The sequence below is a fragment of the Vombatus ursinus genome, unplaced genomic scaffold (genome assembly GCF_900497805.2).
Source record: "Vombatus ursinus unplaced genomic scaffold, bare-nosed wombat genome assembly UNPS02000749.1, whole genome shotgun sequence".
Lineage (NCBI taxonomy): Eukaryota > Metazoa > Chordata > Mammalia > Diprotodontia > Vombatidae > Vombatus > Vombatus ursinus.
In genome coordinates this window covers 23,478,457-23,495,683 of record NW_020940527.1, presented here as the reverse complement: position 1 = coordinate 23,495,683, position 17,227 = coordinate 23,478,457, and the positions used below count along the sequence as shown (strand labels likewise).

Here is a 17,227-nt window from a genome sequence, read left to right as displayed (position 1 = left end):
TTTTTTTTGCAAAATTACATATTTGTGGATTTTTACATTTAGTATTTTTTAAAACAGTTTAAAGAGCAAAATAAATTTGTATTCTAGTTGCAAAGTGTGCACACATATATTTTGAATGGCTTTATTTTTATTGTGTAAAACTGTTGAACACATAACTGTGATGCATGAATTCTTTACATGTTAAGGAGTCTATGCATTTGACAGTAACTTCTGTTTTATAATTGGGTAATGAAACAGTTATACATTGAACCACTGTTATATTAAAACACATTTCTTTTAAGGTTGTTATTACAAAACTGTGTTTATTTTATAAAATGGATTTTTGTTTTCCTAATGTCATATTGTTTACTTTAGCCTGTTTGACCTTTCCCTTTTCCTTGGTGTGTTATTTGCATGTTGTTCTGTATGATAAGAATGAATGTAAAGGCTATTGTGACTGATTAATTTTGTAAAGGGCTGGTCACATGTGGATCTGTTTTATTAATGCATTTTAAATGATTTTGGTATCCAAACCATCTTTTCAGAAATTTGGTGTTAATACCCCCCCAAAAAAAGCCAAACCATAAAAAAAAAAAAAAAACCAACTTTTCTCAACAGAAACTAATAGCTGGCTCTATTTTTTTTTTTAACTGTGCAAGAAAATAAAGTTGATTTTCAAGATTAAAAAAAAAAAGAACTTTGGTTTGAAGAAATGGGATTACAACCTGTCAGAGTGAGACTGGACTCCTTGGAGCCTTTTACTTGGGCCAAAAATCATAATACCCTTCCAGCCTCCCACCTAGATTAGTAGAGTAAGAAATTTTAACAATGGCTTATAATATTTAGCTCAGGGTACTTTGAGCTCACCTAAGAATAACAGTTGTAAATTTAAACCAGTAGAGTGTTATATGTAGTTCCTAGTAATATAAATGTGAGATTCATTTGTCTCATTTCATTTGATTTCATTTATAGTGAGATATAGCTCCCTATCCGGATATCGCCGCTCCTTCTCACCTCTGTTTCTCAATCTAAAGCAGGCCTGCACAACACATGGCCCATGGGTCACTTGTGGCCTGCCAAAGGATTGTGGGCAGCCTGTGAAAAATGTAGAGGATGTAAAATAAAGATGTAACAAGTGTTTTGTCCGTGCCCCACTTAACCTACCTTCCAGTGGTCACTATTGTGCCTGTCATGTAATTTGGCCGGTGGGTTGCCACTGCGCACTTTCTCCTGTTTGTCACTGAACCCACGGCAACCAACCATTATCAGTCTGTCTCTAGTCTGAGAGGAGCGAGTCTTATCTTTTCGATGTGTTTTCAACATTAACTGGCATTAAGCAGGGACAAAGTGAGTGCTGCTACGCACCAACGCAGCTGAGGCCCGCTATGCCATGAGCAGCAACGATGAGAGGGCTACTTCCCCTCACTTGCTGCGTGGCCGCCCTCCAAGTTACATGAGTGTCTGGCGCTCTCTCCAAGGTCAGACACTTAGTTCAGTATTTTTTTGTACATGAGCGATTGCTGTGAAAATTTTTTTTGATGTTAACATTAAAGTTTTTGGGGTGACTTTGTAAAAAGGGTGATAAAAAGAAACAGAACGTCAAATCAGAACATAGAGTGTTTAATCCAGAGTGGATAAATAGATACTTGTTTACTTACACGAGAGACAAAATATTGTGCCTTGTTTTCTGAGAAGTAATAGCCATTCTGAAGGAATACAATTTTTGTCACCATTTTGAATCGAAACATTCTGACTTAAACAAATTGGACACCAATGAAAAACAAATTAAAGCGTCCAAAGTGTTGAAAAATCTCAGTGGGGAACAATGGTTTTTCAAGAAAGTAAACCCCGAAAATGAGGCAGCTACTAAAGGTTAGTTTTCAGATTTCTAAAGAAATTGACTTCAAACACGATTCTGGAGTATGATAAACTGATTGCCCACAAGAAATGTAATCCGTCCTATTAACTAAATGTAAACAGTAAGAAAACCTGGTGGACTTCAGAAAAACCTAGACTTGCATGAGCTGATGCTGAGTGAAGTGAGCAGAACCAGGAGAACATTGTACACAGTAACAGCCACATTATGTGATGACTAACTTTGATAGACTTAGCTTTTCTCAGCAATGCAAGGATCTAAGACAACTCCAAAAGACTCATGATGGAAAATGCTGTCCAAATCCAGAGAAAGAACTATGGAGTCTGAATGCAGATCGAAGCATACTATTCCCTCTCTCTTTTTTGTTTTGTTTTGTTCCTAATTCTTTAAATCATGACTAATGTGAAAATATATTTAATATGAATGCATATGTAGCGCCTATATTAAATTGCATGCTGTCTTGGGGAAGGGGGAGGAAAGGGAGGCAGAGAAAATTTGAAACTCAAAAGCTTATGGAAGTGAATGTTGAAAACTAAAAATAAATTAATTAATTTAAAAAAACAACTAGGAAGTCTGAATGTGGATCAAAGCATGCTATTTGTTCTCTCTTATTTTTTGTTTCTTCTTTCTTGTGGTTTCTCCCATTGGTTCTATTCTTCTTTCCAACATGACTAATATGAAAATATATTTAATACGAATGTATATGTACAGCCTATATCAAATTACATGCTGTCTTGGGGATGGGGGAGGGGAAGGAGAGAGAAAATTTAGAACTAAAAATCTTATAGAAGTGAATGTTGAAAACTAAAAATAAATAAATTAATGAATTTTTAAAAATTTTTAAAAATTAAAAAAAAGAAAACCTGAAAACTGTACTAAAACGTGTACCTCTTAGCAAAGTCATTTTTTTAACATTAATGTGATTTTGTGATAAATAAAAATCTTAAGTAATAAATGTAATTGAAATTAACTGAAATTTCCCTTTTTTAAAAAAAATATGATTTATTTGCAAAATAGTTTAATCATTAATTATACCTTTACTTGGAAAGTGAGCTGCTAAAAATTTATCTTCAGCCGGAAGAAGGTTAACCTGTTTTAGTTTTGGCCGCTGCCTACTGCCAGGAAGTGTAGGTCTGGTCTAAAGGGATAAATTATAACATCCAATCCCCCCACCCCCCTAGGGTTGTCCCATGCATATGCTACCTTTTTATTGCTTATCTTTAATGAAATGTGTTTTGTATATACGCCTCGCCAAATGATAAGGATTTTGAGTTTAAAAGCCATTTGTGATAAAAGAATGTTTTCTCTTTAAGATAATTTAGAAATGCATTTGACTGATTTCATATCATCTGACTAGTAATAAGTTTTATTGTATGCTTTTGTCAACCATTACAGAGTTTATTCTAAGAAGGACAGACAAAATTAGGATGCATGTGCATGTTTGTTTCTCTCAAAGCTGGAGAATCATGCACATAGAGATATGCATGGGAGTTAATTGTGAAAATGAGCCCAAGGATGATAGAAAAAGGAGACCTTATATCCTCAGAGCAATTTCCTCTTACCCCTCCCTCCCTTCCTCGCACGGGACGCGTGGGTAAGCCAAAATTATAGTCTCCGTATGTGTTAACCGTGATATGAGAAAGGAATTTCTTAATAGGATCGATTGTAAACACAATAAGATAGAAGAAGTGTCAAAGTGTCCATTGAAATTATAGTTCCAGGATGTTTGTCTTTCTTCTATCATTAACATGACATAATATAACATAACATAACATCAAGAAAGAGGGATACCATTACTCAAGATAGTGGCCAACAAAGGAAAATCTCCAAATAAGATAAGGAAAATATCCAATGGGCCTGGTCCTTGTCTGAAGAATGTTCCCAGTTAGCAAAATCCAGCAAGAAAGCTTGGATTCACTCAGAGAGCAAAGCAAAGCATGCAAGGCATTATGGTAGGTTAAGCTCAGAGTGGGCCAGAAATGTCTTTCTCCTGATTGGTCAATCCAGGTTTTAGGCCTTTCTCAGGTGAGGGGGGGTTCAAGCTGATTTGGGGAGGGTCCTGGCTGGTTCACACTTTAAATTCATGATATTGTGAATGTTGTTGTTGTGTTTCTGCTTTTTCTTGTATTGTAAATTCTGGGAAATCATTGTTTAAGAAATATTATTTAGAGAATGATAAAATGGTGTCACTGAAGAATTTAACTCCTTTTTGATTTGGACATTGTGAAATTATTAAGTTATTAAAAACTGGTCATATTCTCAAAACCTATAAAACATTTAATTGGATATATTTTAAAAGGGAGAAAATAATACTTACTTTGTGAAAAAGAAAAAAAAAGAGAAAGACTTCATAAAAATCTTCTTATTTGTAAACTTACCAAGTTTCTTGGGACCATCTGCCTGAGTAAGGTCATAAAATCTTATCAGCCCCATGAAAGAACTTGTGAGTTGGTTTACTGAGAAAATGGGTTCCCCTCTTGTATTAAAACATGCCTTGACAAAGTGGAAGATCTATAAGATTTGTTTATTATGAAAATTATGAAGTTATACCTGGAAGACTATAGATTGAAGTTATATTTTTTTCCAAAAAATTATTTATTATTTTATTTTTCCCCAATTACATTTAAAAACATTTTTTAACATTCATTTTTAAAACTTTGAGTTTCAAATTCTCTCCTTTCCTCCCTCCCCACTCCCCTCATCGAGAAGGCGAGCAATTCAATATAGGTTATACATGTGTAATCATGTAAAACATATTTCCATGTTAGTCATGTTGTGAAAGAAAACATGGACCAAAAAAAAACCCACCCTCAAGAAAAACTAAAATTTAAAAAGGGTGCTTCAATCTGTATTTAGACACCATCAGTTCTTTGTCTGGGGATGGATAGCATTTTTCATCATAAGTTCTTCAGAGTTGTCTTGGATCATTACATTGCTGTGAATAACTAAGTCATTCACAGTCAATCATCTTACAATATTGCTGTTACTTTGTACACAGTCCATTTCACTTTGCATCAGCTCATATAAATCTTTCCAGGTTTTTCTGAGAGCATCTTGCTCATTATTCCTTACAGCCTTACATTCCTTATAGTATTCCATCACAATCACATAACAATTTGTTCAGCCATTCCCCAATTGATGGGCATCCTCCTAATTTCCAACTCCCTGCCACCAGAAAAAAAGCTGCTGTAAATACTTTCATACATATAGGTCCTTTTCCCTTTTTTTTTTTTAATCTCTTTTGGGATACAGACCTAGTAGTGCCACTGTTAGGTCAAAGGGTATGTGTGATTTCGGGCATAGTTCCAAATTGCTCTAAAGAATAGTTGAATCAGTTCACTACTCCACCAACAATGCATTAATGTACCAATTTTCTCACATCTTCTCTAATATTTATCATTTTCATTTTCTGTCATGAGATTTTCCAGGAGCTGAAGGTATAAGGGATGCCAAGTTGTCTTTTAACTATCTCAGAGGGGAAGCTGAACTCTTGTGACTAAGAAATGTTCATTGTTTGAATCCACTTACAAGGTTAGAGATAGTGGACCAGACTCCCTGGTGTCCACCTGCCTCCCTCAAGGATAACAGATTTCCTTGAGGCAAGAATAGAACAGTGGTTAGACCCGTAGGTGTTCAGTTCTTCCAAGGTGGTGTGATCTAAGAAGAGGTATTTACTACTGTCCTGGCCTGTGCTCTGTTCTGTGAGTGACCACAAGCACTCTTTTCTGCCTTGAAACTACGATGAGGATCCCTGCTAACTTTGAAGCCCTGACCTGGTACATTTCTCCAGGACATACTTGCTTGTCCTTTGCTGTCCTTGTACAATTAAGGAAAGCTTCTCTTCCTCTTAGGAGTCAGGGAGCCTGCTACCCTGGGCCAACTATCAATAGCCCCAGGATACAGATAGGTCCCATAAATCAATTAAGCATTCCTCTAAGACCGAGAGGGGTGGTTGCTAGCCTCACGTGGGTGCTAGCCCACTCTTCTTAATGCAAACAATCATGCTGTCCTGACTCCATGATGCTGCCAACCTATAGCCAATTGTATTATTTTCTTCACCTATTCAGTTCTGTTCTTTGTTTTAGCTTGTAAAAAGGAGCTCTGCCTCCTCCCCTGGGTAATTGAGGTAATCATTTGACCCACATTGTTAACAGGTTCACACCCTGTTAATAAACTGATAAAGCTCAGAATTCTGTGCCTCAGTTTACCTTTATTAAATTTACTGGAGACAAGATGGCATGTCATGTGAAAGGAGCGTCAAGCAGGCCATTGTAGCTGGATTATAAAATGCTTTGAGAGGTGTAAAGACAGGAAAAACAGGAAGAGACCAGATTGTAAAAGGCTCAAAATGCCAAAGAGGATTTTATCTTTGTTCCTAGAGATAAAAAATAGATTTTATTGAATGGCTTCAGGTTGAGGGAGGGTGACAGAGTCAGACTGGTAATTTAGAATGACATATAGTCAGACCTGTCCTTTTGGAAAATCCCTTTGGCAGTTGAGAGGAAGATAGGTTGGAGTGGCAAGACTTAAGGTAGACCACTTAGGAGGTTATTGGAATTGTGTAGAGGAGATGTGATTAGAGCCTGTAAAAGAGTGGTGACTGAGTGAGTGAAGAGAAGGGGTTATACAGGAGAGGTGATGTGAAGGTTAATAATGAGGGGGATTTAGATGGATTGTAGAATGGGGGTGAATGAGGTGTTGAGGATGACACCTTGGTGGGGAGTCCAGGTAACTGAGAAGATGGTGGTTCCACAATTTGTGTGAAAAGACTCTGGGAATTTCAGTGGATGACAAGCTCAATATAAATGACATGAGAGCCAACAGAAGTCATGCAATCTTTTTTTTTGAAGAATCAGGAGTTAATCATATCATTTTATTCTCTTTTTTATTAATTTATTTTGATTTATCAATAATCAGTTCCATATGCTTTTGAGTTTAAAATTTTTCTCCCCCTTTTTCCCTACCACCCTCCCCAAGACGGCGCACAATATGATATAGGCTATACATTTACATTCATATTAAACATATTTTCACATTAGTGATGTTGTAAGTAAAAATTAAAACCAATAGGAGGAACCATCAGAAAGAGGAAACAAAACTCAACAGAAGAGAAAAAAAAATAGCAATTCGACTTCCATAGTTCTTTCTTTGGATGTGGATAACATTTTCCATCAAAGGACCTCTGGAGATGTCTTAGATCCTTGTATTGCCAGGAAGGGTTAAGTTTATCAATATTAGTCATCACACAAGGTGGTTGTTATTGTGTACAACGTTCTCTTGGTTCTGCTCACTTCACTCGGCATCAGACCATACAAGTCTTTCCGGGTTTTTCTGAAGTCAGCCTGTTCATCATTTCTTATAGCACAATAGTATTCCATCACATTCATATACCACAACTTGCTCAGCCATTCCCCAACTGATGGGCATCCTCTCAATTTCCAATTCTTTGCCACCACAAAAACAGCTGCTATGAATATTTTTGTACATGTAGGTCCTTTTCCCATTTGTGTGATCTCCTTGGGATATAGCCCTAGAAGTGCTATTGCTAGGTCAAAGGGTATGCACATTTTTATAGCCCTTTGGCCATAGCTCCAAATTGCTCTCCAAAATGGTTAGATCATTTCACAACTCCACCAACAATGCATTAGTGTTCCAATTTTCTCACATCTTCTCCAACATTTATCATTTTCCTGTTTTGTCATGTTGGCCATTCTGTGATGTGGTACCTCAGAGTTGTTTTGATTTGCATTTCTCTAATCAATAGTGATTTAGAGCATTTTTTCAAATGATTATAGATGGCTTTAATTTCTTCATCTGAGAACTGGCCATATCCTTTGACCATTTATCAATTGGGGAATGGCTGGTATTCTTATAAATTTGAAGAAGTCATGCAATCTTAAGCTGCATCAAGAGTGCCATAGTGTCTGGAACATGGGAGATGATGATTTCACTACATGCTTCCCTGGTAAGAACAAATCAAAGTGTCATGCTGGGCTCTGGCTGCTACATTTTAGAAGTGATATTGATAAGCTGGAGAGCATTCAGAGGAGGGTACCTGGTGTGGTGAGAGGCCTTCGTATGACCACGCCATGCAAAGGTCAGTGGAAGGAATTGGGAATGTTTAGCTTAGAAAAGAGAAGTATCATGAGGAATGTAATAATTGTCTTCAAGTATTTGAAGGGCAGTCATGAGGAAGAGGGATAAGAATAATTCTGCTTGATCCCAGAAGGCAGATCTGGGAGCAAAGAGCGAAAACTGAAGAGAGGGAAATATGATGAATGCGGAGAAGAATGGGAAGACTAAATATAAACTGATGCAAAGTAAAGTAAGCAGAACCAGGAAAACAATATGGCCAATGACAATAACAATGTAAGTGGGATACAAAAAGATCCAAACTGAATATTGTGAAATTAAATGACCATGCTTGGCCCCCCAAAATGATATGAAATAATACCTCTCTGTGACCTCTTTAGAGAAGTTGGGAAGAAGAGTTTGGAACACTGGATATAGCATCCCAATTTTCCAATATTTTGGTTAGTTTTGCTGAACTATTTTTTCCCCCTTTTAAAAATTCTTTATTATGAGGAAGGGCTCCCTGGGAAGGGACTGAAAGAAATGGGAGTGGGAAATGCAACAGGAAATGTAAATGATGTAAAAATAAAATAGACCAATAAAATATATCAGCAAGTTAATTTTTAAAGAAAGTTTAATTTAATTTAATTTAATTCAAAAGGAAGTTGCATTGTTGGTGAAGATGTAAAATGATATAACCATTTTGGAAAGCAATTTGTAATTATGCAAATAAAGTGACTAATATGTCCATATCCTCTGAACCAGAGTCTTCATTACTGGACCTATATCTGAAGGAAGTCATTGATAAGAAGAAAGTTCCCATATAAATCAAAATATTTATAGCAACCCTTTTGGAAGTAGCAAAGACCTGGAAACAAAGTCAATTATAAAAAGTGAATGTAAGACAATTACAAAGCTTGAGCATGACCTAAACGAAGAAATATGAGAGGATACCCTCAACCCACCCCTTTGGGGTATAGGAGGTCCACAGATGTTTTCAGACTTTTTCAGTGTATTGATCAATTATACTAATTTTTTCCTCTTTTCCTTTTTTGTCTTTTAAAAATATTTTTAAAGCATTTTTAAAATGCTTTAAAAGTTGACTTTAAAAGTTTGTTAAATGCTATGCCCAGAGGGCAACCAAAGTGTGCGGTGTACCCTTTGATCCAGCAATACCACTACTGGGTCTGTATCCCAAAGAGATCATAAAAAAGGGAAAAGGATCCATATGTGCTAAAAAATTTATAGCAGCCTTTTTCGTGGTTGCAAAGAATTGGAAATTGAAGGTATGGTCATCAACTGGGGAATGGCTGAACAAGCTGTGGTATGAATGTAATGGAATACTACAGTGTAATAAGAAATGATGAACAGGCAGATTTTAGAAAATCCTAGAAAACCTTGTGTGAACTGATTCAAAGCAAAATGAGCAGAACCAAGAAAACATTGTACACAGTACCAGCAATATTGTGTGATGATCAATTATGAATGACTCAGCTCTTCTCAGCAATGCAATGATCCATAACAAGTACAAAGAACTCACAAAGGAAATGCTATCCATATCCAGATAAAGAACTGATAGACTCTGAATGCAGATTGAAATATATTTTTATACTTACTTTATTCTTCTCATGTTTTTTTAATCTGTTTCTTCTTTCACAACTGTGACTAACATGGACATATTTTTAACAAGATAGCACATATATAAACTATATCAAGCTTCCTACCATTTTCAGAAGAAGGGAGAGGAGGGAGGGAGGGAGAAAAATTTGGAACTTGAAACCTTGTAAAAATGAATGCTAAAAATTTTTTTGATATATAACTGGGGAAAAATACTATTTAAAAATTGTTAAATTGAATGGCTCTCTGGGAGGGAGATGAAAAGGGATACTGGGAATAACTGTGATGATATAAAAATAGAAGACCAATAAAAACTTATTTTTTAAAAAGTTACAGAGAGGTTTCAGGGTGAAAAAAAAAATTCCTTCAATTAAGAGTTATTCCATGGTATGACCTTGGACAATAGGTACTCTGACACCAAAGGCAAGATGACTACTTGTCAGGCCTGTTGTAAGTACAAGTTGCACAAGATGGCACCTGGAGTTTCTTCCAACTCTAATTTTATATAACAGTAAAATGACATAAATATCAACTTGTAGTCATAGCAGGAACAATAAATCACTTGGCCAAAGCTTATGAAAAAGCCCTTTTTTCATACCTGACCCATCACTCATGTTATCCATTATCTACATGAGACACTTTCTGCATGGTGGCTAGTTCTAATTAGAAAACTCAATCCAGCTTTTTCTGATAAGCAAGGACTCAGGCACCAAGAAGTGGCTTTAAGAGACTCTCAGAAATCTGAAAAAAATACCCTTCTACCATAGCCTGGAGATCCACTTATCATAAGAACTTAAGTCTTGAGAGGAAAATGATAAATGTTGGAGAAGATGTGGGAAAATTGAAACACTAATGCATTGTTGGTGGAGTTGTGAACTGATCAAACCATTCTGGAGAGCAATTTGGAACTATGCCCAAAGGGCTATAAAAATGTGGATACCCTTTGACCCAGCAATACCACTTTTAAGTCTGTATCCCAAAGAGGTCATAAAAATGGGAAAAGGACCCACATGTACAAAAATATTTATAGCAGTTCTTTTTGTAGTGGCCAAGAATTGGAAATTGAGGGGATGCCCATCAATTGGGGAATGGCTAATGGAATACTATTGTGCTATAAGAAATGATGAGCCAGCAGACTTCAGAAGAACCCGGAAAGACTTATATGAGCTGATGCTGAGTGAAGTGAGCAGAACCAGGAAAACATTGTACATAGTAACAACCACACTGTGCAATGACTGACTTTGGTAGACTTAGCTCTTCTTAGCAATGCAAGGATCTAAGACATCTTCAAAAGTCTCATGATGGAAAATGCTATCCACATCCAGAGAAAGAACTATGGAATCTGAAAGCAGATGGAAGCATACTACTTGCTCTCCTTTTCTTTTGTTGTTTTGTTTTATTTCTCCTTTCTCGGGATTCCTCCCATTGCATCCAATTCCAAATCCAGTTCCAATTCTTCTTTACATCATGACTAATGTGAAAATACATTCAATATGAACTTATAAGTAAAGCCATTATCATACTGCATGCCATCTTGGGGAGGGGGGGGAGGAGGGAGAAAAAATTTGAAACACAAAATCTTATGAAAATTAATGTTGAAAACTAAAAATTAACAAATAAATGGTTTAATAAAAATAAATAAAAGGTATACTTAGAAACTGAAAAAAAAAAAAACTTAAGTCTCTTATTTACTCAAAATATCTCCTTCCCAGAGAGATGGAAAATTTGTATCTCCCTTTTTTTATACTCCAGATTATCCAACAAACCTCACAGGTCCCTTTTGTGTACCTCATCCTAGGTCAGTTATGGTACCTATATTATATTTCACAGTTTCCACATTCAGTGAAATATTTAGGTAAAGGTAAGCATGTTCAATTCTAGTGTAAACCGTATTTATCTCCTCTGTCATATTTGCTTGTGTTCATTAAAAATTAAAGATTGTTCTGTTCTGATCTTACCTTTTCCCTTTTTTTTGCCAATATAAAAATAAGTTTTATTTTTAGCTGTCATAAAGAATATATATTTTAAACATTGACAAGTTGTTTTAAGTTAACAAAAAATAATCTCTCAATCTGTCTTTCCCTGAACAATTCACTTATGTTATGAATATGACACAAGTTAAAAGTATGTTGTAAATAATAACACTGAATACCTCATCTTTCTAGCAAATGTTTTTGTTTCTCTAAATTCTGAAGGAAGGCATATCGTCTGTCAATTTATCTCATCCCTTGGAAAGAATGCTTAGATAGGTATTTTCTTCTATCTTAAGACTGCTTTTGCTACAGAAATATCTATCATATTTCATGATAGGAAATCACAAAATTAAATACCAGCTAGGGAAAGCAACCAGAATTCATTTATGACCCAGTTAAAAGACAGATTAACTTAGCAAGAGGGGGAATTAACATAATAAGACACTAGTGATTCTTATAAATTTTTCCACTCTCTTTGGTTGTGAAAGCAACAATTAATCTGTCAGTGATGAATGTTTTCTTTCTACACAAAGTAATTCTTAATACTTCTAAAAAAAGGAGAGAGGGTGGTATAATAATGAAAGGGTTGGGTTTGTCATGACTAAAGTGAAGACCTTGCTCTGGGCTTCTAAACTATATATAAACATATTAAGGAAACAAGTGTTTACACCTAACCAAAAACTATGATAAAGAGTATCACTTCAGGAGCATTTTTAAGAACTATCATGATAAAAAGGAATGGGTTTCACTGTGCTAAGTTAGAAGGCAGAATCAGAATAAGAAGTAATGGGGATAGGTGAGGCTCAATATAAGGAAAGACTCCCTAACAATGAAAGCTAAGCCTAAGTGGCCCAGGCGGACTCCTCAAACAATTGACTCACCCTCACTAGACATCTTCAGCCACAGACTGGGTGACCATTTGAAGGGTATATCGTAGAAAAGATTTCTGAATAGTAAGGGTATGAGCTAAAAGAACCTGGAGGTCCTTCCCAGTTCTGATATTCTATATGATAAAAAAAAGACCTCAACTAATATGCCAATTCCTTTTTCCTCATCCTGATACACTCCAGTAAAAGGATCACTAGTATGCATTTCTTTTCTTGGTAGTTCAAGTTTAAATATTAAGTATTCTTCTTCAAATATGACTTATTAACATATTCTTTTAAAACTGCACAGCAAATATTACTTTATAGGCCAAACAGGAGAGAGATTCTGTACATTTGTATGAGAAGATTTACCAGCAATGCTTGAGAGTACGATAGCGTAATTATTTCTTCTTCAGTCAAATCAATTGGAACTTGGCCACCTCTGGCATTTCCTCATCGGAGTCATCTGATCCATCTTGGCTGTCTATTTTCCCCAAGTCTACCTCTGTAGACACAGTATCTTCTTAGCCTTGTTAGAAATTCCATCACTAGCACAAAATTTTCTCATCTTAATATCTGGCAGTTTCTGCAGATCACCGTCCCATTCCCTGAAAGTTCTCAGATGTTTTGCATTCACAAGGTCAGGCATTTCCATGCCATAGCCTTCGTAGAGTTTCCGCTCACGTGATGACTGTTTCTCGAGAAAAGTGCCTCCTTCCCTGTCTGCCTTTGATGCTGTTCTGCAACTCAATCTGTTCCAGTTCGCTGTTGAGCCGATGTAAATAACTCTCTATTAGTTCACAAGCATCTTTTTTTGTATGCTCTCTTTTGTCAGGATCAAGGTGACTTTGAAACCATTGCAGTTTCTCACCTATGTTTAGACGCAAAGCCTTTCCATTCTTCAACTTTTCCTTTCTTTCTTATTGGTGAGCTTCTCCACTAAGTTGAGCTGCTTTTCTGCTATAAGGATGGATAACTTTTTTCTGTTGTCCGGCACTTTTCCCCTTCCGTGATTTTGGCACAGTGACGTCGACGTCGGCGCCGGGGCTCGCCGTCCCCACCCGACCTCACGGTCCACGAGTGCGGCGCCCCCAGGCCGCCCCCAAACTTCTCGGCAACCCACGTGCCCCGGGGGGAAGTTCCGGGAGACGGTGGAAGAGGAGCAGGGTGCGTCCCTCGGCGACCCACCTTTTCCCTTTTAAACATAGTTTCTTGGGCTTTTCATGAAGGGAACAATCATTTTTGTCCAAGAGCTCAAGCCACAGTTTATCCAAGTTCAAGCACATAGCACAGAATGCACTTTAAACCTTGAATTGCACACGTGGGATTATATTTTCTATGAAGATAGCTCACCTGTAAGTAAATCACCTATAAATAAATTCCTTTCTAGGAATCTTTCCTCTTATTCTTAAGACTGTTGGAGAGAGAGCCCCTTTTTCTTCAAAGGTCAAAGATCTAGTGTCTCACAGGTAAGACAGAATCTTTAAACATGTGCACAGTTGGAGTTACTAAAATTATTAAATTTTATTAGAACAAATTCCTTTTAAATTGTAATTTTGTTTTTTCTCCCAAGAAATCCATTTTGACTTCCCACTTGGTAGATGTGCTTCCCTAATTTAAATAAAATTAAAATCAGCACAAGAGGCAGTATGGCATGGTGAGTATCAAATTGGCATTAAAGCCAGGAGGACCAGGGTTCAAATTTCGCCTCTGACAAATATTGGCTTCATGACCCTGGGTAATATCCTCACCTGGGAGTTCCCTATATCAATGAAATATAACAGGTCCAGTTCCCATCCCATAATTAACTGAAGCAAATGATATTATGACAATTCCACATGCCCTTTATAGCCGCAGAATACAGAGAACATCTCTTCTGGTCCTCACACCTCTCAATGATGTGGCAGCAGAAGCCACATAACTTTGAGGGTAGCACCCTGCATAGACTGTCAGCTCTATTTTGCAGATAGTGAAACTGAGGCTTAGAGTGGCAGGACAAACACTCAAACCCAGATGTTCTGATGATAAATATGGTGCTACTCCGTACACTAGCCTACCCTGAAGCTAATTGCTGGGAGTGGGAGGGATGGTAGAGGGGGAGAAGCTGATTAAAAATAATTTGAAAATATACAATATATATGTATGTATATATGTATATGTATGCACACATATATGAATGTATATGTATATATAATGCACATGAAAAGAAACACAACCTTGCAAATAAGTTTTATTTTTTTTAATATTTTTTATTTCATTAAATATTTCTCCATTACATTTTTTAAAAATTTAGTATTTAACTTAAAAAATTTTGAGTTCCAAATTCTCTCCCTCTTTTGCCCCTCCCCAACCCCTTGAAAAGGAAGCAATATATTGATTATAAATGTGATGTCATGCAAAACATTTCCATATTAGCCATGTTGCAAAAGTCAGCACACACACACACACACACACACACACATCCCCCAAGAAAAATAGAGAAAGTGAAAAAAGTGTGCTTTAATCTGCACTCGGCAAATAGGTTAAAAAAAATAAAGCAAAAGACTTTTCATTGGGCTTACAAATTAGGTGATATTCTACTAGTAGACCTGACCTTGGTTGAAGGGTTAAGGTAGTTAGATGGTTACAATGGTTAAGCTGAACTTGGAGTCAGGAAGACCTAAATTCAAATTCTGCCTCAGGCATTTACTAGCTGTGTGACCCTAGGCAAATCACCTAACCTCTTCCCCAGTCTCAGCCTTAAAGTCAGAGTTAGGGGTTAGGATTCTCTCTGCTCATACAGCTGCCACTTTAGTTCTGGGCTTTATAACCTCTTGCCTGAATTATGGCAGCCTCCTAAATGGCCTGTCTGCTCTAAGTCTCTTCCCACTCTAGTCCACCTCTACATTTGCCCGGGGTCTCTACACCTGGACCATCGCTTGGATACTTACCCTTCCCAGTCTTCGGACATCTCCAGCCCCTCCGAGGGTGGAGAGGAATGACTAGACAGAACACCCGAGCTGGCAGCTGTACACGATTTATTGGTTACATGCTCTCCTGCCTCCCAAGGTCCCGGCCTCTGCTCTCACTCCCACCCGACTCCTGATCTCTCCCCCAGACACCCCCGGGGCCTGCTCTTATAGCCCTAGCTCCACCTCGTGGGTGGAACTTGCCTGAGCTCCTCCCATGTTCCTCCTTCGTAGGTGGAGCCAGCGTCTGTTACTGAGGCATTCCCAGTACCCCAGAAGGGGCAGGTTAGTACCTCCAGGCGTCTCTTACTACCCCACAGGAGGCCACAGTCCAGAGCTGGGCCCTAACATGCATTCTTATGTTCATTACAAGGCAAAGACAGTTCTTCCATTGTTTTCTCTTTTTAACATGCTTCCTTGGACTTTTACTAGAAAAGAGCATCATTTGCTTTGGAATGTTTAAGTCTCAGTTCATCCAAGTTCAAGTGTATCCTATAAAATGTACTTTGTACCATGAATTGCAAAAATGGGGATTATAGTTGCTATGAAGATAACTTGCTTGTAAATAAATCATCCTGTTTAGGATTTCATGTGTTATAAAGTATTTATTATCTAAACTATTTCATGTTGTTATTCACTCCTGTCCAACTCTTTGTGGCCTTATTTGGGGTTTTCTTGGCAAAGATACTGGAGTGGTTTGCCATTTCCTTCTTCTGCTTATTTTACAAATGAGGAAACTGAGGCAAACAGGGTTAAATGATTTGCCCAGGGTCACAGAGCTAGTAATTGTCCAAGCCCAAATTTGAACTCAGGTCTTCCTGACTCCAGGCCTAGTGCTCTATCCACTGAGTCACCATACTGGTTTAAAAAGGCTCTAAGAACCTTAGTCAATTGAATAGATAAGATAAATATGACCAATAAATAAACATATTCAGCAGCTTAGTGTTTTTTGATAAACCTGAGAACACAAACCACTGAGGAAGTGGTTTTAGTTTTTTTAATTCGATTTTTTAATTCAACAGAATAGTTTTTAATTCAGTAGAAACTTCTGGGGAAACCGAAGAACAATTTAGTGGAAAATGGGTTTAGACTAGCACCATACACTATGTACTACAATGAAGTCTAGATGGATAAATATAAAATACCTTCCATTAAAAAGCTGGAGGAGAAATACAAGGTTAAAACTATTACAGCTTTAGAGACTGAAATAATTGGTTAGAAGCCTTGTGTAGAGCCTATTCATTGTAAAAGACAAAATAGGACCTTTTGATTATATATCATTTAAAAATCTTTTACACAGAATCAGTGTAGCAAAAAGAAAAAGAAAAGTTAGTTGGAAAAAACATTTGTATTAAACATCCTTTACAAAAGTCTAATACCTCAAGTCTATAGAGAACTGGCACAAGTCTGTAGGATACCATAATTGGTGAAAGGTCAAAGGACGTAAATAGTTTTCAAAAGAACGAACACCAAGAAGTGATGTAAAATAAAGTGAACAGAACCAGGAGAGCAATGTATACAATATAAAAAAACCCATATATTAAAAAAAAAAAACTTTGAATGACCTTAGTACCATTCCTGATCAATGCAATGACCAAGTATGTTTCTAGAGGACCATTGCACCCTCAGGGTACAAAATGAGACATTTTTTTTTTTTGCACATAGGAAATGTAGGAATTTGTTTTGTTTAACTATGCATATTTACTAGAAGGGTTTTGTTTTTATTTTTCTTTTTTTCCAATAGAGATGAGAGGAAAAGAGAAAATAAATCTATTTTTGTTAGTAGAAAAAAAATTGATTAAAAAAAGAAGCACCAGCTATCAACAATCATCTAAAAATATGTTGAAAAATCACTCATCAGAGAAATGTAAATTAAAATTTTCCAATATTACCACA

At 36.7% G+C, this 17,227-nt stretch overlaps 1 pseudogene; it reads right to left on the bottom strand.

The window, feature by feature from the left end:
- Positions 1 to 12,799: 12,799 nt before the first annotated feature.
- Positions 12,800 to 13,669, bottom strand: LOC114040061 (annotated as a pseudogene).
- Positions 13,670 to 17,227: the final 3,558 nt, after the last annotated feature.